This window comes from Eretmochelys imbricata, chromosome 14 (assembly GCF_965152235.1).
Source record: "Eretmochelys imbricata isolate rEreImb1 chromosome 14, rEreImb1.hap1, whole genome shotgun sequence".
NCBI classification, from domain to species: domain Eukaryota; kingdom Metazoa; phylum Chordata; order Testudines; family Cheloniidae; genus Eretmochelys; species Eretmochelys imbricata.
In genome coordinates this window covers 32,823,379-32,847,334 of record NC_135585.1, presented here as the reverse complement: position 1 = coordinate 32,847,334, position 23,956 = coordinate 32,823,379, and the positions used below count along the sequence as shown (strand labels likewise).

Genomic DNA, 23,956 nt, shown 5'->3' with positions numbered 1-23,956 from the left:
TGGGGGCGGAGCAGGGGTGGGAAGAGGCAGGGCGGGGGCAGAGCAGGGATGGGGGCTTTGGGGAAGAGGTGGAGTAGGGGCAGCTTTCCTGGCCGGCTCAGCTGGCCAGGGGATTGGGCTGGCCGCTGAAGCAGCATGCAGCTGCATAGGGCACCAGGAAATTTGGGGCAATTTGGTGCCCCATATTTCCTGGTGCCCTACGCAGATGCATAATTTGCATATGGGTAAGGATGGCCCTGGCTGAGCTTTGCTGTAATGAGCCATAAATCCAGTGTGTCTGTTTAGTCCTTAATTTTTAGTGTCTAGCAGACTGGATTTACAAAACGTTCCCTGCTGCTGCAGTCAGAGCTTCCAGCTTCTCTCCCTAGCCTGGCAATTAATTCTACCTCTTGTCTAGCCCCCACATCTGCCCCTCAGCACCATGTCAGTATGAATTTGGTGTGTCTGCACCAAGTCCCCAGCACCCTATGCCAAGCTGAGCCAGCCTGCCTGATGCTGCTGGGCAAGAGTCCAGCCAGCCTAGACTTACAAAGAACTGACCCAGCCCAGCCAGGACTCTGGCACCAGCCTGGTTGGGGGCATTTTCAATGTAGAAGTGAGACCCTCCCACATCAGTCTGGCCCCACAGCACCGTACTGTGCTTCCTATTCCTGCCCCCCACCCCTCGCTCCCAGCACTGCCCACAGGCCTGTGCCAGGGATGGACTTTGGCACACCATGAGATGCCACCAACATCACAGGATTTAGGACAATCATATACGTATATTTAACTAACATGAGAAAAAATGATTTGGGGGAAGTTTTTTCTTTGTGAACTTCCTGCCTCTCACCATCTCACCTCTCACTCCCTCCCCGCCCCCCCTTCTCCTCCCACTCCCATGCCACTGAAGGACACTTTCCCTGTAGGAATTGAAGGAAGCCAATTAAGCAGGAATCGTTTCTGTTCATAATGAATTTTCCCACTTGGTATTTTAACCTAAGGAAAAATATTTGTCCTGGTTTGGTTTGCTCCATTTGATTGTTGTGTTGTGCTGGGGAGGGGGGTAGGGTTCTGGTTTCCCTTCGCAGGGGTGCAGCCCAGTGTGAAATACTGGGCTAAGGCAGAACAGATGAAGGAGCTTGAGACGTGCTCCTGGTGGGTAACTGGAGCAACTGATTGGACCCCAACTCAGCACAGCACGGGAGGTAGCTATGGATGTCCATTTCCCCTCTAGCTACCTTAGGTCCTTTAATGGCCTCCAGGATTGTAAGAGCTGAGTGATATAGAAATCTTCTATGTATTTATGCTCATACCAGCCATGTGAAATAGGGAAACATTCTCACCCCTTTTCACAGATGGGGGCTGAGGTACAGAGAAATGCCTGAGGCCACACAGAATGTCTTCCAGAACAGAGAATACAACCTGTATCACTAGTTTCAGTTTCATCCCCTGACCACTGGACAATCCTTTCTCTGAAGTTACAGCTCCTCCTTACGTAGTTCTATCCCTTGTGCTTGGCTTAGTTTATGTAGTTCTGCTGGGGAAGAGGTGACATTCAATGCACTGGAAACTTGCTGGGGCAGATCTCAGCAGCACTGTGGAGCTATGAAAATTTACACCAGCTGAGGACCTGCCAAGGACTGTCTTACCAGAGATAGATAGATAATAAATAAAATGTAGAAAAGATAGATAATAAATAAAATGTAGAAAAAAGCACTTGAAATTTAGAATCCTGCCACCACAATCATTCAAGACAATGGCCAGCGTCTCAGCAGGTGCAGAGTTCAGCTGAGGGAAGTTATGGAGGCACTGCTGGCAATGTCATATGTAAGAACTAAACTCCCTATCCCACAGCCAGAATGAGGAAGAACTCCTCTGGGTGGCTGTGTGCTGGCCCAGGTCTTGGGCACAGGGTGAGTGAGGCTGAACTATCTCTTTCTCTTCAGGTAGGTCTTGTCTGATCTGCTCTCAGTGGTGGCCAGAGCAGACCAGATCTTGACCTGGATCATGGGCTGCTCAAACCTCTACTAGTCATTATGCTGTATTTCTACCGGCATTCACTGGCTCTCCTTGCAGACTGGCTGCCTCATTCTACCCCCTGATCTCCATTGCTTCACTCAGCTAATGCTTGGCCTCTTCCTTGGTTTGGCCCTTTCCAGCACAGAGGCGGTGGCTTGTGAGAATCTGGGGAGAGGCCCCCTAGAGCCGAAAGAGGAAAATCAGCTGTAGTGAGAGTTGGAGATTACAGATGCTGCTCTTTGAACTAGACACAATGTTACAGCCGTTGGACCGTTTTGTGAGTGGATGCATTGGTGAACTGGTAGAGTGTGAACTAGACAAATTGTTGCAAATCATCTTCCCCCAGTGTCAGCCATTCCTTGGCAGGTGAATGCTGTTTACAACAATACAGCCATTGAAAGGGGGCAGATTGAATTTAACAGTCTGTTTCTCAGGTTTCAGAACAATAATAATTTAAAATTCCACCCCCCAGGGAAATGAACAAACAAACATTCTAGTGTTTGCTCCCCTCTGTGCTCCGCAATCTCTCAGCCACTCTCTCTAACACACAGCTCTTGAGCCCGGCTCTGGGTAAGCCTGGAGAAGAACACAGGTTACTGAAAAAAGAAAAGGAGTACTTGTGGCACCTTAGAGACTAACCAATTTATTTGAGCATGAGCTTTCGTGAGCTACAGCTCACTTCTTCGGATGCATAGTGAGCTGTAGCTCACGAAAGCTCATGCTCAAATAAATTGGTTAGTCTCTAAGGTGCCACAAGTACTCCTTTTCTTTTTGCGAATACAGACTAACACGGCTGTTACTCTGAAACAGGTTACTGAGTGAACCAGACCACGGGAGAGGTAGAGGCTATGTAAGAGGATCTATGATGACCCCAGAACTGACCCCACACTGTTGCACAGCCCAGATCCCCTCTGCAGGGTTAGGGCTGTTCTGTCCCTTCCTCCTCACTGACTCTCTGGGGATGCTCACAGCCCAGGATACCCCATTCCCCATCTCCACTTCCCAGTAATGTCTCTAAGAGGTGAACCCCTCACAGCCCAGCACACAGTGATGTGCATCAAATTTCCTGGATTGTCGGGTAAGTCCTGAAATGATTCTGCCCATCTCACATTTTTCCGATCCTCAGACACAACGAGGATGGGATGAGCCATGTCTGGATCCAGAGTCACATTCGCTGGGGAGAGAGAGAATCAGAGCATTAGCGGCCTGCCTGGGGGAGGCAGGGACCATTTCTCACACTCCCCAACAACCCTGTTCTGGCTGGGACAGTCCTGGATCCCAGGGAGCTCCTGGACACCTGACTGATTCCTCAGTTTCACTCCCAGAAACAAATCAGTAGAGAGATAGAGGAAAGAGACTGAAGCTGCAGGCAGGGGAGTTGAGAGGAGGCTGGAAACAGATTTAACCCCCTGGGGAGTCTCCATTCCCCACACACACACACACACACACACACACACACTGGGCCTCCCTGCCTTGTCCTGGGAGAAGAGGGGAACGCATGGCACTGGGGAGGAGCCGCTCCAGACCAAAGAGTAAGAAGGAGGAGGTGGCGGTGTGTGAGGTAGCCCCTCCCCAGCCCAGAGAGAAGGGAGACTGAGGCAGCACTGTAGAGAAAACCATTCCACATCCCATGAAAAAGTGAGCAGGACAAAGGGAAAGTCCAAGCCCAAGGGAAAGGGGGGATGCTGGAGAAGAATCATGGGGCAGTCTCCCTCACTCCACTCATTCCTTTGGATTTAACACACAACAGGCATGTGAAAGCCCCACAGAGCCCCAGGGCAGAGTTAAGGGTGTCTGGATGTTGGACAGTGAAAATGTTTCTGTTCCTTGTTGTGAGCATGAACTAGGAAAGCAATGAGGCTGGTGTCAGGATTGTTTGTGTGACTTCAGCTTGGGATCTCTTCAGTGCATGCCGTGTTTTTTGTTAGAGGGCTGTGTTTGACTTTAGCTACATGTTCATTACGATGTTTCCATGGGAAATTTTTCTTAATATCAAGAAAATCTCCCCCTAGAGTCTCACCAGGTCTGTGTGATCTGACGGATTCCCCATTTTTCTCTCCAGTTCAGATGGTGGAACGTCTGGGGGGTGGGCGGGAGGGAGTCCATCAGTGGTGATCTTATAACACCACGGAAGCTTTTGGCAGCCACATGATCGCTGGCCATGCAGCAGCATTCTGTGGTAAATTTGCTTGGGAATTCTTTGATCTCCCAGCCTTATAATATGTCCATTCTAAGAAAGCTGCCAAAACCAACCCAGTGCTGGTGGAGGTGATTATTGGATTCAGCTTTAAATATCCTTGAAAATTTTAACTGATATAACAGTGTTTTATTATGACGGAGAAAAAGACAGAGAGGGACAGACACACAGAGAGATCTTTAATAAAAATCTGGGACTTATATGGGCTGAGATAAAGTGTTTGGGTGCTGGTCACTGACAGTGTTTTTGATTGTTAGTGTGTCTTGAGTGTCTGTTCATGTTTCTTTAATAAAGATGTTTTCATGGGAATTTTCTCTTAATTCAAATATAAACACCCCCTGAAACTTCATCCTTCATATAAGATGCCAGAGATCTCCCACTGTTCTTCTCCATTTCACATGGCAGAGTGTCTGGAGGGAATAAAAGGATAAGTGAGATTTTATTCTGTGACATTTACAATGGATCACCACTTTAACTGACATAATATTCTTCTAATGATGACAAAGGGATACATGCACTCAGATCTTTCTAAAGAGGCTTGATAAAAATCAGTCTGAATGATTGCAATTCTATTTCCTCTTTCATTCAGGCATTTCAAAGCTGCTGAATCAACAGCCACTAAACCTCACAGCCATCTTCGGAAATACTGTCTGTAGGAAAGACTTTCTGTTACTTCATCCACCTCCCTCCACTCCCCAGTTTGTTTCCCTCATTGTCCTCTTGCAACTTCCCCTAACCTAGATCCAGAACCTGCCAAGACTCCAGTGCAAAGTAGCTTTACACACATTGGATCTTTTCACATAATTGAATGCAGACTCTTGGTAGGATCAAGGCCCTACACTGTAAGCTCTTTTTACATAGCCCTGGTCTACACTAGGAGTTGAGGTCGAATTTAGCAGCGTTAAATCGATTTAACCCTGCACCCGTCCACATGACGAAGCCCTTTTTTTTTTTTACTTAAAGGGCTCTTAAAATCAATTTCCTTACTCCACCCCCGACAAGGGGATTAGCGCTGAAATTGGCCTTGCCGGGTTGAATTTGAGGTACTGTGGACGCAATTCGAAGGTATTGGCCCCTGGGAGCTATCCCAGAGTGCTCTATTGTGACCGCTCTGGACAGCGCTCTCAACTCAGATGCACTGGCCAGTAGACAGGAAAAGGCCCGCGAACTTTTGAATTTCATTTCCTGTTTGGCCAGCGTGGCAAGCTGCAGGTGAGCGCAGAGCTCATCACCAGAGGTGACCATGCAGTCCCAGAATCGCAAAAGAGCTCCAGCATGGACCGAACAGGAGGTATGGGATCTGATCACTGTATGGGGAGAGGAATCCGTGTTATCAGAACTCCGTTCCAGTTTTCGAAATGCCAAAACATTTGTCAAAATCTCCCAGGGCATGAAGGACAGAGGCCATAACAGGGACCCAAAGCAGTGCCGCGTGAAACTTAAGGAGCGGAGGCAAGCCTCCCAGAATACCAGAGAGGCAAACAGCTGCTCCGAGTCAGAGCCCCAAACATGCCGCTTCTATGATGAGCTGCATGCCATTTTAGGGGGTTCAGCCACCACTACCCCAATCATGTGCTTTGACTCCTTCAATGGAGATGGAGGCAACACAGAAGCAGGTTTTGGGGACGAGGAAGATGATGATGATGAGGTTGTAGAGAGCTCACAGCAAGCTAGCGGAGAAACCGGTTTTCCCGACAACCAGGAACTGTTTCTCACCCTGGACCTGGAGCCAGTATCCCCGAACCCACCCAAGGCTGCCTCCCGGACCCGCCAGGCGGAGAAGGGACCTCTGGTGAGTGTACCTTTTTAAACAGTATACATGGTTTAAAAGCAAGCATGTTTAATGATTAATTTGCCCTGGCATTCACGGCCAGTACAGCTACTGGAAAATTCTGTTAACATGTCTGGGGATGGAGTGGAAATCCTCCAGGGACATCTCCATAAAGCTCTCCTGGAGGTACTCCCAAAGCCTTTGCAAAAGGTTTCTGGGGAGGGCAGCCTTATTCCATCCACCATGGTAGGATACTTTACCACGCCAGGCCAGTAGCACATAGTAGGGAATCATTGCAGAACAAAGCATTGCAGTGTATGTTTGCTGGTGTTCAAACAACATCCATTCTTTATCTCTCTGTGTTGTCCTCAGGAGAGTGATATCATTCATGGTCACCTGGTTGAAATAGGGGAATTTTTGCAAGGGAACAGTAAAAGGACCCCGTTCATGCTGGGCTGTTGGTGCTTGGCTAAAAGGAATCATCCCAGAGAATAGCCACGTGGTGGGGTGTGGGGAGGTGTGTCCTGCACATCCACCTGAAAATCACAGCCCCTCCTTTTAAATGTGAAATCCATCCACCATTGCTTGCTATGGGAAAGGAGGGCACTGCCTTTCCTGTAGGCCATGGGAATGGGGGTCTCACTCCTTTAAGTAATTTTTAATGTTATTTTTCTGATGGTGTGTTAGATTCTGTACAAACAGGAGGGCAATGCAGTAGCTATCCAAAGTCTAAATACTCTTGGATTTTTCTGGTCTTTCATCCATCTGTCTGTACTACATTTTTCTCTCTCCAGTCTGTGTCTATACAGCATGGATAGGAGTTATACTAAATCCAAATCCTCACAGTATTTATCTATGTACAGCAAAGACTTTCCCTGTCTGTATTTTACAGGCCAGATTCTGCTCTCAGCTACACCAGTGCAAGTGTGGAACAAGTTGACTAACCTCAGTGGCTTTGCTCCAGATTTACACCACTGTAAATGAGAACAAATTTGACCCTGTCTGTAAATCTTCTCAGCAGTGACACAGTGCACTGAGCACAGTATATCTATAGAGCAGTGTATGTGGAGTGAGAGTGCCTGGTTTGATTCCTGACCCTGCTGCTGTGTTATGCTGAGCAAAGTGCTTACTTGAGGCTTGGTCTATACTTAAAATTTAGATCAACATAGCTACATTGTTCAGGGGCATGAAAAATTCACACCTGAGTGCTGTAGCCATGCTAACCTAACTCCTGGTATAGATATAGCTAGGTAGATATAAGAATGTGTCTGTCGACTTAGCTACTGACATTCAGGGAGGTGGATTACCTACAGTGAAGGAGTAACACCTTCCATCACTGTAGGAAGTGTCTACGCTACCGTGTCATGGCTACTGTAGCACCTATAGTGTAGACATGGCCTCAGTATCCTTAAAACACCCTCACCACTGGATTCTGGACTATACAGTGATTCTCAGGGGTTATTTAATTAAATTAGAATGGCTTCAACAAGAGAGATTGAGAGAGAACCACATCAGAATATCCCGTAGCTTGGGGTTAGAGCACTTGCCTGAAAGGTTAGACCCCCACTGTTAAAACCCCTTCTCAGGGGCAGGCCAGATGCTCAGCTAGTGTAAATTGGCCTAGACCCCTTGAAGTCAGTGAATCTTTGCTGAGTTACACAGGCAGTGAGTCTGGCCCAATGTTACTACATCACCCCATTCTGTTTCGACACACAGTTACAGCTGTGTAGCAGGAGCTGGCTATTTCCTGCACAATTAGCTTCCCCAGGCCTAGATGATCCCCAGCAGCCCGCTGCCGTGCCCTAGGCCTCCATGCACAAAGTTACTAGACACCTAAGTCCCAATTTGGGTTCCACTGTGATCCACAAAACTCTTTCCAAGCCCTGTAGGCTCCTAAATTGATTCAGTGCCTATTTTCAAGCTGAAAGTTTCCCTGGCACCCATGTTTCTGCCTCTGACCATGCGCACTGCTACCCCATTCTAGGCATGTAGGTTCCTATCTCCCACCTAATCCACAGAGTGATTCATGGACCAGGGGAAGATTGGCATGCGCCTGCCGATCTTGCAAGTGGGGCCTGATCCTGCCAGCACACCTATCAGAGTGGATCCCCTTCAAACATCTGTCCAGAGGAGGAGGTGGTAGTGCCCACCTTATAACTTCTAGCCCAGTGTTTAAAGCACTCAGCTGGAATGTGGGGAACCCCAGTTCAATCCCACCTCTCTGCCAAAGGGGGAGAAAGTATTTCAACCATGTCTCTCCCACTGCTCAGAAGGACACATTAACCACTGAGCTATGGGTAGTCTGATGTTGGGATCCTTCAGCCTCTCCTGTTAAAGGTGTTCCACTTTGGATAAATAATGACAGAGTGATGGGAATAGAGTGATTGGATCATGGGTCTTCCCCCACTTAGGTGGGTGCCCCAACCACTGCACGACACAGACATGCTCTCTCCCTCATTCTGACCCAGTGACTGTTCCACTGTAGATAAACACTTACATAGTCACTGGCCAGAGAGTGAGAATGACTCTGGGGTCCTGTGGTTAGGGAAGTGGGAGCCTCTGAGGCCAGTCTTCCAGCTCCAGTCACTCCATTATTTACATACAGTGAACCAGCTGCAATGGGGGAGACTGAAGAATCCCACTCTCAGACTGTACCATTGCTCAGCGGTTGGAGCATCCACTTAGAAAATGAGTAACCCCTACCTGTCTCTGTTAATCGTATAGGGAGCCTAGGTGCGTAAGTGAGGCTTTGTGGATCACAGGGTGCTTGTGATTTTCTAAGCCCCCAGAAATTAGGTGAGGTGATGCTCAACATTGCCATGCATAAGTTCCCTCATGTATCCCACCCACAGTCATTTAAATTAGAAGCTCAGAGAAAACAAAGTCACAGCCCTAGCTGAGGATGGGGTGTCTCCTTTTTCTCCCTTCAGAGTCCATTGTTTAGCTCATGTCCACAGGGCAGTGATCTTATTATAGAGTCCTAGGAGAGATGAGGCAAATGATGCTTTCACCTCAGTTTAGCTAATCCAAGTGTCCGTTAACCCTCCCAAACACCCCCCAGCCCACAGAATTCTTCGTGGCCAGTTACAACATATTTCTTGTGTCTCTAGCCACCTTTGAATAAATTCAGCACCTCTGGAAACAAAGAGGAGCATCAGCACCATATGTTCAGCCACCTCTCTACACAGCACAGCTGAGGCATTCCTGATTTACTTGGCAATAGACAGCACACAGGCTGAATAACAACGTATCATGGTAAAACCCCAGCTCTCATCATAGGGACAAGCAGGTATGTTCCCTGTTGGTGCTGGGCGGACACACCCAAGTAGAGAAGCAAATCCCACGACTCTGCCCCCAACAATTGCAGCTGGAAAATTGAAAAGGAACAAATCAGAATTGTCTTTCGTGTTTTATTTACCATAAATACCCATCAGAGTGAAAGGAACTAAGAAGCAGCTTCAGTAACCACAACAATAGAACAGATACCCACAGATTTGGGAATAGTTTTTTAATAGCACTAAAATGGCAAAAAAAGTGAAAGAAATAACGTATTAAATTAATGAGTTACAGTCTCACTTTCAGTGATGTTTTATAATTATCTCTGTCCTGCTTGCATTCCCTTTTCTTCCATACTTTTCATTTTTACTCACCATTTTTTCTAGTACTTGTTTGCCCTGTTTATTTCTCTGTGTCTCTTCCATTCTCCTCTGATCCCTGTCACAGATCATTCCCCATCATATTCTCCATTCTTTCCCCTGTGTTTATCCCTTCCCCTCTGGCTGTTTCTCCTACCCAGAGAGTTTTTCTTTCATTGTTGTCATATCTATTTTTCACTCTTTCTCCAGGACTCTCTGTATATTTTGTCTTTCTTTTATTTCTCCTGTTCCCTCTGGTTCAACTATCTTTGTCTTACTAGCTCTCGCAGTGTTGCCAACCCCAGAAGTTAAAACTCATGATTCAGAACCAAAGGGAATGAAATTGGCCCCCAAAACATGAGGTTTAAAAAAATATATAAATGTATCCTGGTTTACCTTGTGGTTTTTGTCCACTCCCTGCCCATTCCCCAGGGCTTTGACAATTACAGTGGTGCCAACCCTCCCAGCTTTCCAGGGGAAGGTGACTTTGGCCCCTGAAGCAGGAACTCTGGCTGGGAGACCCCAGTGAGATCTAATTACACAGATTTGTACAAAATGCTCCCTGCTCCTGCGGAGCTTCCAGCTTCTCTCCAGTGCCCCAAATCCTGATTAATCAATTCTATGTTCCTGCCACCTTCACATCTGCCTGTCCCCAGCCTGGTTATTAATTCTGCCCCCCCCCCCCCACACACACACACACACATCTGCTCCTCAGGGCCCCTCTGCTCCTCCTGCAGCTCCAGGGGTTCTTCACCCTTCTCCCCCTCCCATCCCTAGTGCTGCAGTGAGGAGCTTCCAGGGGTCATAGAGATGAGGAGCCAAAGGCTGGGTAGATGGGAGTCCTCCAGGGTCACAGAGAGTGGAATGACAGTAGCTAGAGAAGCCCATTTTTTCATTCTTTTTTACCCATCCCCCTGCCCATTTATCAATGACACTGAACCTGGATGGGCAGAGTCATCCTGGTCCATACAGAACAGTGACAAACTGGCTACAAAATCCTTGGGGCAATGAAGTTGGCTTCTCTACCTTCAACACTCCCTGCTGTCTATGGTTTGACAGTCCAGACACTCCACAGAGCCTGCAGGGTACAAAGCCTGTAGGAAGACAGGAGTCATCCAGAGTCAAAGTCCCTACGAAACCTCAGCCTAGAGAGGCTGATTTCAGGGTCCCCAGTGGGATATTCCCCACACCTCACCCCGTGTCTCAGGGACACAGTCTGAGCGGGGATCCCCCCACCCACAGCCAGGGGCAGATTCTCTCTCCAGAGACAGAGACCAGCGGGAAAGTGAAGATCGGTGCCTCATTACCAGCATCAAAAAATGTCACCTGCCCCCGTTCACAGTCCAGACAAACCCGGATCCTGCCAGGGCCCCAGCACAAGGGCAGGGGGGGTCACAGGGGATGTGAGAGCCTGGTACTGACCCCAACACCACTCCACAGCCCAGATCCCCTCCTTAGGGTTAAGATGGATCCATCCCTTCCTCCTCACAGACTCTCTAGCCACCCCCACAGCCCAGTGTCCCCCATCCTGCACTTTCACCTCCACCTCCCAGCAATATCTCCCCCGAGGTGAATCCATCACATCCCAGCAGACAGAGCTCAGAGTCAAATCTCTCAGGATTGTCACGCAGATCCTGCCGTGTGTGTCCACATCTCACACTTTTCCGATCCTCAGACAGGACGAGTTCAGGATGAGCCGTGTCTGGATCCAGAGTCACATTCACTGAGAGAGAGAGAGAATCAGAGCGTTAGGAGCAGAGCTCAGCCCTGGGGGAGGCTGAGACCATTTTTCACACACCCAGCAGACCTGTTTAGGCTGGGACAATCCAGTGAGCTGCTTCTATCCTGGGTACATAGACGCCGACTCTGTGGGTGCTCCGGGGCTGGAGCACCCATGGGGAAAAATTGGTGGGTGCTCTGCACCCACTGGCAGCTCCCCGCCCCGCCCCGCAGCCCCAGCTCACCTCTGCCTCCGCTCCCCCTCTACGTCCTCCCCTGAGCATGCTGCTACATCCTGTTTCTCCTCCTGGCTCCCAGCGCTTGCACTGCAAAACAGCTGTTTAGTGGTGGCAAGTGCTGGGAAGGAGGGGGGAGAAGGGGGAACGTGGCGCGCTCAGGGGAGGAGGCGGGGCTGGGATGGGGATTTAGGGAGCGGCCCAATAGGGGCATGGAGGGGGCAGAGTTGGGGCAGGGACTTTGGGAAAGGGGCTGGAATGGGGGCGGGGCAGAGGCAGGGCAAGGGTGGAGTTGGGACAGTGCCAGGAGGCGCAAGCACCCACCGGCGCTGGGAAAAGTTGGCACCTGTGCCTGGGCACCTGAGACTGAGCAGAAATGTCACTGCAGCTCCTCACTCTGTGCAATGAGAGACACTTCATTAGTTTCTCATTTGTTTGCAATCTTCACTTGAGCCTCGATGGGTCTGCTCCATTCCCAGTGGCAGAGAAACAGCAAAGAAGCTTTTCATGAGGCGGAAGTGGAGGAGGCTGGTACCAGCTTTAAACCCCAGAGGGAAGCTTCCTAAATGCATCCTCCACTCCCAGGCCACGGAAGAGAGAGGAAGATGCAGCACGGGGGAAGAGCCACTTAAGATCAGAGAGTAGGAGGAGGCATTGGGTGGGGAAGCCCCATCAACAGCCCAGAGAGGAGATTGGGAGGCCAGCATCAGAGGGAGAGCATCTTCCCAGTCCAGGAAGTAGTGAGCAGCTCTAATTATGGGAGAGCCCAGCCCTGTCCAAAGGGAGGGTAGGATGTTGGAGAAGAGCAATGGGGAGGCATCCTCCATAGGGGTAAAGCACAGGGTGTGTCAGCTCTCAGGGCAGAGAGCTCTGTTTAGGTGCTGCTCAGTGGGAGTGTTTCTGTTCATCAACATGGGCATGAACTCAGCACCAACGCTGGTGTCAGGATTGTTTGTGTGACTTCAGCTTGAGATCTCCTCACTGTTTAATGTGTGTATTTTTAGGGCTGTGTGTGTCACAGTCACTGTTGGTTTGGTTGGTAACTTTAGCTACAATCTCATGAAGAGATTTTCATGAACTTGTTTTAATGTTTTCACTGGAATTTTCTCATTAAAGACAATCTCCACGTGCAATCTCACTGTGACGGGATCCCTGGGGTGCAGCCTGGGACTGTGGGACTGCTGTGCCCCCTTAACTCTCCAGCCTGGGCCATCTCTCATGATGCTTTGCTAGTGACAAGCAGCAAATACCTCCGGGCACTGTTATCACTCAGCAGAACTGTATATGGAGCCCCACCCCCAGCTAGATTGCATGAATGCTCCCAGAGCCACTCATGAATCACACAGAGATAGGCACCAGCTGAATCCCCCCAGCTCCCAGCCTTGCACCTCAGGAATATACCCTCTTGCACTGCTCAATATGAGCAGTGCAAGTTTATTAATTGGTTCACCACTTCATCGATGAAAGTAGATATATACCAGCCTTTTCAAACCTGAGCAGATTTAGCAAACACTTCAGGCAAACTCACAGGTAAAGATAAACAGTTAAACAAATTTCCTGACTACAAAAGATAGATTTTAAGTGATAATAAACAATAGGCCAAAAAGTCAGAGTCGTTACCAAAATAAAATAAAATATAAACACGCAGTCTAAACTCTCCACCCTATTAGACTGGTCAACATGTATTTAAGCAGTTTTTCTCACCCCACTGGATAGTGCAGTTCATAGTACACAGGTTTCACCCTTGAAACCTGCGCCAGTCTCCTCTGTTGGAGTCTTCTGAGTGTTCTTGTTGCTTGCAGCATAGGTGGGGGCAGGAGAACAGGTCAAGCATGGGGCCCCTGTGTTCTGTTTTATACCCTTAATCCATGTGCTTGGAGAACACAAGTCCAGGCATGTCTGGAGGGCATTGCTGAGTCACAAGGTGAAGAAATACCCCGATATGTCTCCTGTGAGTGAGTCATTGAACTGTACCTCCTCTGCTGGACAATGACTGGTGATGTCTGTTCAGCACCCACCTGGGCACTGGTTACCTCCCTTGTCATTGTCTCTGGAGAGCTAGTATCTGGGCACTTCCGAAACTCACAGCATATTTTAGTGACAACCATACAACACATTCTCATAACTTCATATGCATTAATGATATACATATTTAGATAGAACAATGACTTTCAGCAGATCATAACCTTTCCCCTGATACCTCACATAGCATGGTTTATATACAATATCACAATTATATATAAGTGAGGATTATGGGGTTATAGGGCACTCCCCCAAGGAAAAGAATGTTACACTCACCCAGTCTGCATGATCCCAGGGATTCCCCTCTTTTTGTCTCCAGTGCAGATGGCAGGGTGGCTGGAGGGGGAAAGGATAAAAGAGACGAGATTTCAGGCTTTCATATTTATGACAGCATCCCTACTCTTAACTCACAGAACTGTGTTTTAATTATAACAGAGAAACAGACAGAGAGGCACAGAGACACACTCAGGTATTTAATATAAATTAATCTGATGCCTTCTCTTTCCTCTCTCATTCAGGCATCTCACAGTAATGGAACCAACAGCCATGAAGCCTCACAATGACATACAATTTATAAGTGAGATTTACTTTTCGCTCTTCATCCCCTCCCACCCTCCAGACCCTAGTAAGTTTGTCTCATTACTTACTTCATTTTCTCATAACCTAGACCCAGGTCATACAAAGACTTTGGCATGAAAGTAACTTTACCCACTTTGGTCCCTTTGACACTAACAGGATATTCTGCCTCCATAGGCAGAAATAATAATAATAATAATAATAATAATAATAAAATCATTTTATCTATGTGGAAATTGAGGCAGGGGGAAGGTTGGCTCAATGGGCCAGATTCACCCCTGTACCGGCAAAAGGAGAGAGGGGAGGTAATTTGTGCTTCTGCTATTCAGGGGCTGTAGGGGCCGGTGCAGACCTTGGCTCTGACTAAGGAAGTTCTGAAGTCCAGCCAGAGTTACATCCCTATGACAATGGCCCCTGTGTCTCTTGGCCAGTGTGCAGAGTATCAGAGGCACAGCTTTACACTGCCCACCTCCCTCTATCCCTGGTCCCCACCCTCACCAACCCCACCCCATTCCCAGGCCTCTCAGGAACACGCCTTGTGCCTGCAGATGCTGTGGAGGAGACACAAGAGGCTCCTGTGCTAGAGGGATTCCTTTGGAGTGGGAGGGGCTTTCTCCTTCCCTACAGCCCATGTGGCCCAGACTAGCTGCCATATGGGACCTGAGGACAGAGAGGGACTGGGTCCAGATTTTAAAAATGGCCATTAATTTAGGGTCTAAATTTTGAGTGCTGACCTTTAGGCCCCAGGGCCTGGTTCTCAGAGGCGTTGGGCACCTGCAGCTCCCACTGACTCCACCTGCAGCTCTAGATGCTAAATAGCTCTGGAGCACCTGCCCTGCAGCTCTCTAGTTGGGAGAGAAACTCAGGTGCCCCAAATTAGTCCATTTTGCTAATTTTGGGCCTTAATATTGGTACTGTTGTTAAGTCATTAATTAATGTGAGACACCTTGACACCTGGGCCCCATTACATCAGCTCAATTTGTCTGCTTTCCACTACGTATTAAATTAAGTAGTGAGAGTTGGTACAAGGGGTATTTCTTATGCATAAGTTTGGAGAAACTGAGATTGTGCATTTATGCTGACTGACTTGGCTTTGGCCTACTTAGCAGTTTGCTTGACATACAGGAAGTATTGCTTTAAGTGACCTTGTTATTTAGTGATGTTGCAATTTAGATAAATTGCTATGTGAGACAAAGAGATGTTTTGATCACACAACGTGCTTAAAGACAACAAACACCCAAAATGTATTGCCAAGTCCAAAAACCGCTATGTGGAGAAAAGGGTCAAAGTGACCTATGCATAATCAGTGGTAATAAACCAACCAGGAAAGAGACTAATAACATGACAAGAGCTTGGATAGCCAATTAAAAAGTTCATGTATGTGTATTGTATGAGTTATATAAGATATTTAATATTCATAGCACTCAAACATGACTGGAAGAGAACTAACAAATAAATAATTTGGATGTGTATAATATGTCAGATGTTGTAAGGGGTAGTCGGAGCGTCACTGGAGAAATGCACCATGCCCTACCCATGCCCCAGGAGATGGTAACTGGCCTGTACTTCATTCTGTACATCTGTCATTTCTTACTGTAACTGTAATGGCAAGGCATGCTTTTGGTACAAATAAAACTATGAATTATTCAACCTGAGACTCTTGAACCCCACGTGTGGCCTTCTCACCCAACAATTAAATCCATGCATAATATAATTATGAACGAATTGGCGAAATCCATTCTCCTCCCACAGTCCCAGAGGTTTATCCTGATTTCCCCTCCTAGATCCCTTCTAGGTACCTTTGAACTTCCTCAGAGTCTCCATTAGAGCCATAGTTTTCTGGGAGAAATCACTGAGTTGCTTTTCTAGTTGAGGAGAAATTTCCCATGGCTGCTGGAACTTCCTCTTCTCACACCTGGACATAAACAGTTTAACATGGTTATATTTCATTTAGTGATTCGTTATAAGTTCTTGCTAGTGAGTTGCTGCTCTAATGGGCCTGGAGTCAACAGTGCTGGAAACTCACTAGAAGTCAGGGGCCATGAAGGCCCACACTCCTCTGTGGCCTCAGCTCCTCCTCTTCCCCCCAGAGGCCCCTCCCCCTAGCCAGGCCCGAAGCCAGAGCTGGACCATGGTAAAAACTGCCCAGGGAGCCTGGGCCACAGTGGGGCACCCCGGAACTTCCACGTACCCTGGATGGGGGTGCAGGGGGCCTGAGAGTAACCCCTAGCCTCTGTCCCTGACCTTGACTGGGAAGACGCTGATGCCACCAACAGGGCTGCACTTTTCAGCGGGGGAAGTGATCAGCCTGCTGGGAAATGCAGCCCCTACCGGCGCTTCTCCTTGCCTGCCCGAGGCTTGCAGTTGGGGGTGGGAGGCAATATGGCTCCCTGCCCTCCAAACTATGCCCATGTTAAAATCAAACTATGCCCATGTTAAAATGTGAGCAGGCATTGCCCTCCCACTTTTAAAAGTGGGGGGCCATGGCCCCCCTGCATCCCCCCTAGTTATAGCATCCATGTCTGGAGTTAGAATTTCTCTACTCCTCCCAGCCTCAGAGCAGGCCCAACAGCGTTCATGGCTGTGCAACCTTCCCTCAAAGGTCACATTAATATTCTTCAACTCTAGCCTGGGGAGACTAGGTCTGGGGATAAAAGGGGAATTGAGTCTCTCTGGCCCATTCATTCCTTGGCCTCCATGCTCTGATGGACACAAAGCTTCCATGTGAAGTTTTGTAGAAATCTGTCCACTAGGAATTACACTGAGACGCCTCCCCATCTTATTCCACAAAGGTGTCCAGACTGTCTTCAGATGGGAAAGACTCTTGACCACAACTGCCCTGGGCTGAAGGGTAACCAGTGACACAGCAGTAAAAGCCCCATATTCCATCTCCACTATCCTGAGGCAGCCAGTCCCCCAGGATGTGACATTTCTAGGAAATACTTTAGGTTAATCTTTACCATTCACACACACTTTGAATTTCAAGGAAGGGATTTTGCAAGTATGGGGAAAAGAGGCCCTGAGCTAATGGGGCTTTTCCATCTCTAATATCCATGTGTCTGTGACTCTGCAAAGAACAATAGGAATTCACATTTCAGCAATGTACATACTGAGTTACACTGATCTCTGACTTCTGGATTCCTGTACCCATGTTTTAGAAGATATCCTGTCCCTGTGTTGAGATCTGGAGTATTTCTAACTTAGTCTCACCTGCAGGAATTCTCTCGCTGGCTTCTGATACTTCCCCTCCATCTCACTGATCAGCTCACTGAGATGAGAAATCTCCTTAGAGAGTTTGGTTATATTTTCATTCTGTATCTTCACAATCTCCTTGTCCAGCTTTTCCAGCTGGACCAGCAGGAGTCGCTCTTGTTCCTCCAGGAACTGCCACAGTTGCTGAAATTCAGACACAATTTTCTGCCTCTTCTTTTCTGTCTGTTTATGTGAAACAACAGGGAAAGGACTTGTCAGGGACATGGGGGCAGTGTGGGGTCCTTTCATGGAGTGCTGAGTGTGGAGGAGGGAGAACTTCTTTGTAAACCCCTAAGATTTCTGACACTTGACTCTACCCTGTGGTTACTTGGGAGAGAATTCTCTCACACCTTGGTCATTTTGTCCCAATGTCTCTGGAAAGGGATGTTTTCATCTCTAACATGATTAGGACATTGTGTTATTCAGGGCCTCTGACAATGGAGATCCAGAGCAGCAGGAGGCAGGACTCAGCATTACACTGACAAAGAGGCCAGAGAGAAAAAAAAGAATCAAATAATTCAACAATGAAAAACATGACACAGACACAGTGAAAGCCACAAGGGCTAGAAATTAACTCATTAACTGAAATGAAAGCTTAGATTCTCTACATGAATCCAACACAGAAAATCTAGGATCATAGAGAAACACACCCACACCCACATTCACCAAGGCCACAGAGGAATCCGCCTACAAACAGACCTCTTACCACAACTCTCCACAGGTCCATAACATCAGGCACCTACCAGATACTCCCGGCTTTTCCCCTCTCCAGTCACCTTAAATCCCAGCAGCTTTTCTCTCTCTTCCCTCAGAGTCTCCAAATGGGCCTGGATCTTTTCCTGTAGAGACAGAAATGATTTGGGGGGGATCATTTTGAGGATTGAGAGGGATGTGTAGGAGGATGTTTTCCCACTCAGATCTAAGGGGACTGTTCGTCCTAATCCATCTATGACATCAGGGCCACCAGGGAAATGAAACCTAACAATGGAGACTGGGAGTGTGTCACATGCAGATTTGTTACCAATTCAGGTTCAGTCTTTTTAGTAATTAGAGAGAAACCTCAATTATCCAAGCTTGATAGATATTTGTTAATTACTAAGTAGTATATCACGTAACAAGAAACTGGAGTTACATGGTGCTGAATCAATAAATTTACGCTTGAGAAGATTAAATTAACAAAGTGATACAAATCCCAGAAACCACCAGGGCTCTATATATGAGCTGGGATTGTCCAAGGAGCCCAACTCCCAATTGAATTTCAGCCCTGAAGCCCTGGGGATTGCAGTGGTTGTACAGAACTGGTCTGATCATTAGGGCAAACCTCATTAGACAGGCTGACTTGTCGTAAGAAGAGTTGGGGTTTTCCCTAGTGTGGTCCTGAATACATTCCGTAGAAATGCCTTCTGCCATCCTAGTAAATCACCTAGAAACAGTGGATTCTGAGAGATTTGAAAAGGCTGCATGATGGGACCAGTGGAACCACTTTGGGTGGTCCTTGCCCATGTACATGTAAGCAAGGTCTGAATGAGCTCTCCCCTGTCATCTAGTGGTGAGCTGGGGAAGAGAACTTCAGGAGCTGACCTTGTTTGCATTGGCACACTTACGCTGCCTAGGTGCTCAGCATAATGGGGCTGCTTGCCCCAAATGATCACTTTTGGTTGGTGTTGGATCACAGGTCTCTTTGTTATTGGGTGCAGGGGCACTAAAGGTTGCTATCCTTGTTGTGTGGATCAAGGGTAGCAGAACTGTGCTTGTCATAGCCTGACTGAGGAACTCACTCTGAATGAAACTGCATTTGCTAGGCAGGGGACATGGGTGCCAAAGTCCAACAGAGTGGAAAGAGGATTAATGTAGGCACTTTTATTTGGGGGGTGCGGTGCCTGTCTCAGGGCCTTAGACATCATTTGACTTCTCTTCACTGTGCAATAACAAAGCTGATTAAGATTCAGTAAAGAGTCTTTTGTGACAGACTAACAGAGATGAAATTGCTAATAACCAGGTCTAAGCATTAGACCTGCTATGGGACAGATGAAACAGATTGCCTAGTCTGTACTAGCAGTGAGGCTCTCCCATGAACAGCTGAACCTACTGCGAGCTGTGTTAAGTGGTGGGACCTCCAGATATCCCAGCGGGCGCAGAGTGGAGTGGTTGGCAGAGAGGGCAGCCGATGGAGGGGCTGAGACATCAGAGTGAGTGACTGGCCATTGGAGTGAGCAAGGTGTCTTCCCCTGCCGGGGTGGGAGGTGAACTCATGCAGCTGCACCTCTGAACTCTGGGTCTTCACTGGCTAAGGATAACAACTGTGAGTGGGGTTGGTGGAGGGAGAAGGGACGGGCATGTCAAAGGGACTCTTGGTTGCTGGACTTAAGAACCTGAAACAAAAGGACAATGCCCAACTAACTCTGGGGTGGGTGTTTTGCTCACGGGTTTATGCTTATGAATCCTTTCTGTGGCATTTTCCACAGTTAATGCCGTGTTACTTTCCCCTTTTTATTAAAAGTTTTTTCCTACACTCAGACGCCATGCTTGAGAGTGGGAAGAATTGCCTCTTAGAGGTGTCCGGGGTGGTGTGTTTTGTCCGAGGTTAGTGGGTCGGGGTCAAGCCAGTTCTGGGTTGTATTGTTGTATTATTGAAAAGGAACATGGACCTGTGCTGTCTGGATCCCTTTTATGTGTGGATTCAAGGTGTTCGGCTTAGCACAGTGACCTCCTCTAGTGCAGGCCTGCAACTGAGTTTAACCACTCATGGAACAACACCAGAGTTCAGAATCCCAATGAGACACCTAATCTCCCTGCTGGGCCTGGGGCCTTTATCAAGGCATCTTTCCCTTCTAATGACTGCACTTCATCACTGGTCAGTGCTGCTGCCAGGGTGGCAGCATGGCCTACTGGTTAGGGCACTGGACTGGGTCTTGGGAGACCTGGGTGCTATTCCCATCTTTGCCACTGACCTGCTGAGTGACCATGGGGAAGTCTGTGCCTCGTTTCCCCTCCCACCCTTTGACTGTCTTGTCTAATTACACTGTAACCTCTCAGGGCAGGGATTGCCCCTCACTGTGTTTTGTGCAGGGTCCAGCACAATCACAATCAGATCTCATTTGGTCTGTTGGGGCCACTGAGATGAAAATACTACTAATAAAAACCATGTTACAAATTAGTAACAACAACAGCTTGTAACTTCCTATTCTCCACTTTGAAGGCAGCACTTTCACATAGACTGGCCTGCAACTCATGTCATTTAAAGCTCACTGGTCATTTAACAACTTCTGGAATGTAAAAAATTCCATTATGTCACCAGTGGAAGCTGGGTTTGAAGAGGAGTTAGCTTCTCAGACAAAAATTTTCTCACATCAGACATCTTTAAATTCTTTGTTTTTTTTGCCTTTCTTGCCACCCTGCAGTATCATTAACTTGTTATAGCAACTGTCATACAGTGAAGGCTTTACAGAGCGGAATGATGCAGTTACTCTGGATTCTTTGTGGCCAGGGGACTCTCTTGCTCAAAAGACCTGAAGTGGGAAATGGCTTGGAAAAGAATTTAGCTTCTCAGAAAAATGTTTCTTTCACTGCACATCTTTAAAGTCTTTATACTGCATAATTTACTTTTTATAGGTTTCAGAGTAACAGCCGTGTTAGTCTGTATTCGCAAAAAGAAAAGGAGTACTTGTGGCACCTTAGAGACTAACCAATTTATTTGAGCATGAGCAGTTTCTACGGTATGCATCTGATGAAGTGAGCTGTAGCTCACGAAAGCTCATGCTCAAATAAATTGGTTAGTCTCTAAGGTGCCACAAGTACTCCTTTTCTTTTTACTTTTTATAGAATGTTTCATACAATGGAGGCTTTACAGAGCTCAGTGGTGCAGTTACACAGATAGCCGTAATAGGCAACTTGCTATGAAATTAACCGGTAATTAAAATCCAAAGTTATCACTCTTATTAATACTTTATTAAGTTATCCAAAATCTAAAAAGAAAAGGAGTACTAGTGGCACCTTAGAGACTAACCAATTTATTTGAGTATAAGCTCACGAAAGCTTATGCTCAAATAAATTGGTTAGTCTCTAAGGTGCCACAAGTACTCCTTTTCTTTTTGCGAATACAGACTAACACGGCTGTTACTCTGAAACCTGCCGAAATCTAAAGTTATTCAACTTAACAGCAATTCCCTACTTTGTACTCATAGGCAGCCTCTGGTATGGGAACTACTGTGTGAGCCCTTTGAGTCCACAACAGATGGCAAACTAAACAAATAGAAGTCTGATCCTCTTCACAGAACTGTTTCAGAGGCTTCTGGTATTCCCCACACACCCTCTCCCCTCCTGCTCCCCGTCCAGTGCCTCTAAACTCAGCTGTTTGGCTGTTTCTACTTCTCTTGCCAGCAGCTTATTTGGTCTGATGTTTCTGTGTTGCACAGCCTCTCCTTACTTGGGGCATGAGACAGCTATATCCGATCCCTCCCAGTACTGGGTGATGCAGGCTTGGCTGAAATTGTGCCCACAATCCAGAGTGACAGGTTTTCTGAAATACTCCACACAGATGGGACAAGTGGCTTCCTCCTGGAGACTCTCCACGGGGTTCTCTGAAGCATGGCTCCCTCTGGGCAGTGTAACAGGGTTAGTTTCACTTTCCAGAGCCCAGAATTATGCCCAACCTACAACACAACTGTGAAATTCTCTTTCTGGAACTGATTCTGCTGGGTCAAGCACCAAAAAACAACACTGAGCATATACATGGAGAGAGAGATGTTTAGGGGGTTGAAAGCTAGCTAACAAAGACTCACAGATTTCAGAGGTTCAAGGGACAATTGTGTAGCCATTGAACCTGAGTAATACAGAAACACTGAGTCAAACATGGCCCTGGGTAGAAATCAAATTCTTTTAAAGGGTCATAGTGCTACAATCTGCCTCTACCAAAGGGCTATTTTTTTATTTTGGGTAAATGCAATCTGAGTACAGCAGAAAATTCAGCAGGTGCTCAAACTATGTTTGAAAAGAAAATAAAGTACACATACAAGTGCTTGTTCTGAGGGGAGGAAAAATTTGTCTTTACTCATCTTTATAGACTGCAAGCTCTTTGGGGCAGGGACCTCAGTACATGTAAGCTGCCAGCACAGATTATGTATTTTCTTGGGATGGTGAGATGGGCCCACTGCCTTCTTCCTGGCCTGCCACACACACAGAGCCCCCAACTGGGAGAGGTGGATGAGGACCCGAGAGCAATAGTTCTTGGAGCGAACACCCCATTGACATGCATGGGGTAGCTCCCTCCTCTCAGAACTATTGGCTCAGGCTCTCTGCAGACTCAGGCACACGACACTGTATCCATTATGTTTAGGTCACACTTTCACACTTTTCAGTCATATGGGCTAGAAGGTTACTAGTTGGCTGTTGATATGATGAAACCTGAGGGTCTGTTCTAGTCAGGCAACTCCAAAGACGGGCCCCTAGGGAAGAGTCCATAGTACCTGTACTTAAACCCACTCCTGTATGTATGTTCTATGCAGCAGAGCGAGGGCTGCTGTGTTCATGATTAATGTGAATGCTCTGCTCGCAGTGCCTGGTCTGTCAGGGGTGTGGTGGGAGCAGCTCATTCCCTCCATTCCTGGTCTAGCAGTAGCTCAGACACATCTTGATTCAATCCTGTGTGTGAGGAAAATGCCTCACATGGAGCTTTAGTGCCCACAACTCCCTAATGAACAGTGTAGGGTTGACAGGTTGGGGCAGAATCAGTGGCCAGGGCTCCCTGCACCTGCCCAGAGGAAGGAGCCTGCAGTGGAGAGATTTAGGTGGAGCAAGAGTCTGGGAAACTGGGAGATTCTGGGGCTCTGAGAAACTTAGTCTGAAAAGGAAAGGATTGAATGAACCCGGATCCACAGTGTGTCCTACCTTGTATTTCTGGGCAGCCTCCTCCATGAGAAGCACGGTGTGAGATCTGTGCTCGGGGGATCGTCAACAAACCACACACATGGTTTCCCCGTCCTTGTCACAGAACAGATCCAGGGTTTTGTTGTGTCTCTCACACAGATTCTCTTTTCCTGGTTTTAAATCCAGCTTTTTAATTTTTTTCACTATATTTGCTAGCTGATAGTTATTCCGGAAAGTCTCTTTTCGTATTATGGCTCTACAACTGGGGCACCACAAAGGGTCATAGTCCCCCTCCGCCCATGTCTCACAGTGCTGACTGATGCAGATTCGGCAGAAGTTGTGCCCACAGTCCATGGTCACTGGGTCTGTCAGATATTGCAGACAGATGGGGCATTTGGTTTCCTCTTGGATTTCCATGGCTGCTAGGATCTCTTGGTTTCTGTTCTCTCTGCATCAGAAATGGTTTTGCTGACAATGGGAGATGCCTGTCCCACCTCATATCAGCTGCACAGGTGCAGACTGAAGTGAAGAAAAAGGAGAGGCCTGGAGGAGGAGCAAGAAAAAGTTAAGAAAAGAAGGAAGCAGGAACTACACAGGCAAGGAATGGGAGCAGCAGGGTTTAAAAAAGCAGAAAGGGAATGAAAGGAAAAGGGGGGCACGGAAACAAACAAACAAGAACACAGAA

At 47.5% G+C, this 23,956-nt stretch overlaps 1 pseudogene; it reads right to left on the bottom strand.

The window, feature by feature from the left end:
• Nucleotides 1-10,804: 10,804 nt before the first annotated feature.
• LOC144273979 (tripartite motif-containing protein 10-like) lies at nt 10,805-23,688 on the bottom strand (annotated as a pseudogene).
• Nucleotides 23,689-23,956: the final 268 nt, after the last annotated feature.